This window comes from Mus caroli, unplaced genomic scaffold, assembly GCF_978045245.1.
Source record: "Mus caroli unplaced genomic scaffold, Mus_caroli_1 scaffold_12, whole genome shotgun sequence".
In the NCBI taxonomy this organism is placed as follows: domain Eukaryota; kingdom Metazoa; phylum Chordata; class Mammalia; order Rodentia; family Muridae; genus Mus; species Mus caroli.
The window spans coordinates 17,711,106-17,712,944 of NW_028227267.1; the positions used below are offsets into that span (position 1 = coordinate 17,711,106).

The 1,839-nt window shown below is 45.6% G+C and overlaps 1 long non-coding RNA gene across 1 annotated transcript; it reads right to left on the bottom strand.

Moving 5' to 3' along the window:
- Positions 1–340: 340 nt before the first annotated feature.
- On the bottom strand, positions 341–1,582 carry LOC110308925 (uncharacterized). Its single transcript, XR_002379639.2, has 3 exons — positions 1,518–1,582; positions 1,310–1,416; positions 341–408 (listed from the first exon to the last, which is right to left on the bottom strand). It is a non-coding gene; the product is annotated as an uncharacterized LOC110308925 (long non-coding RNA).
- Between the last annotated feature and the right edge of the window lie 257 nt (positions 1,583–1,839).

Here is a 1,839-nt window from a genome sequence, read left to right on the forward strand (position 1 = left end):
TTCAGGAACACTATGGAGGGTATTGTTCTCTCCTCGCTTCCATCTGTCATCAAGTCACCTTCTAACTAAAGTAGCTCATGTTGTCGGCATGCTCCTAGTCACCAGCCCAGTGTAGCAGACCCCTGCATCCCTCTCGCCATCCCTGAGCACTGTGTGGCTCTGTCTGCATTTGGACATCACATCAAATTTCAACCTGCTCTTGTCCAACCTTGTTATATCTCTCCTTACTTTCTCTTTCTTACAGCCCAAGCTAGTTTCCTTCACAGATGGACCTGGCCCCGGAAGCAATTTATGTAAATTAAGTTGTATTACTTAGGCAACTTCACACCAAGCCCTGTGATAGGTGTTGGGGCTCCAAAGATAATCAAGACAGATCCTTGTCCAGTGGGCGCCAAGGACATGGTAAGCCTGTCATGAAGAGATGAGAGATTTGGTTTGGTAACCTCTGATCTTAGACTTCTACTCTAATAATCAATGAAGTGAGACGTGTAGGAAGGGTTTCTGTGGAAAGGTGAAGAGGACTGGAATAACATGGAGAATGATGGGTAGCCAACTAGCCTGTGGTCCCAGTGTCTAGAGACCAGTGGGGTAGTGAGATGCTTCCTCTTATCCTTTCTGTTGAGGGGTCATCTGAGGGTGGATGTAAGCTGGGGTGAGGCAGCTTCCTACTACTAGCTAAAGAGACCTGACTCTCCTGGGCTCAGTTCTGAGTCTCTTTCATCTTTGACTTTTATTTATTTCCTGAGTCCAATTACTTTGCATCTGAGTCTATCTCCCTAACTCCATCTGGTCCCTTAAACAGGTAGCATATTTATCTGTCGGTATTGCTGTTTTGCACATGGAAGGATATGCTTCGGGATAAGGGAACCCTTGTGGATTCCTGATGTCACCATAACTCAGCTCTCCATAATTCATGGCCTCCACTTAACTGTCTGGGAGGTAGAGTTGGTGACTTTCTTCCCTGACCTGGCTCTGTATGTGTGCACACACATATGTGTCTCAGGATAGATTGGACTGGGTACAGTCCAAAGTTCTATAACCGTAGCATGTAGGGGGCTGAGGTAGGGGCTCCCATGTTTGGGACTAGTCTTGGGTTATAGTGAGACCTTGTCTAAACGTTGATAAGAAACCAACGTTTTAATTCCAAGTTTCTTCCTGTGATTACATGTAGGGCATTTCTCTCCACTTATCTGTCTCCTGGTCACATACCTCACCAATACAGAGGGTATGGTCCAGACTAGTTTGATAAACATCTTAGTGCCAAGCCTGTCTGATACTCAGACTCTGTTCAGTGATAAAACGGACTTACATTTTTCTGACCAACAGAAGCTGGGAATTCAGGAACTGGACATTCCAGAAGGACACCATTAATTTTTTTCTTCATTCTTCCAAACAACCTCAGAGCCATGGAGGAGACTGGGAAAAGCAGAGTAAGGAGATGGCAGTGGTTGAGAGGAGGCAGCTAACAGGTTCTGTGATGTGTTTGTTTAACAGCATTGGCCATAACCACCAGTTACCTGCTCAGAATGAAGAGTCTGATGCTTGTCCAGCCCTTGTCATAGTCCCCACTGGGGACTCATTCACCTCACTACATCCTTACCACATTACATCAGTTATGTTCTACCTGAGGAAGTATGCTCAGGGAGGATGAGCCAAGTATCCGTTGTCACTGAGCACAGAGTAGCAGGCCTAGAATATGGGCAAATTGTAGGATCCTCTGGGTTCTTGACTGACCAGAAATTGAAAGTGATGTCATAGAATGAAGTTCTGTATTAATGACACACACACACAGGCAAGGGTCCCTAGGATAGGGAAGGCTCTAGAACAGTGATATTCAAC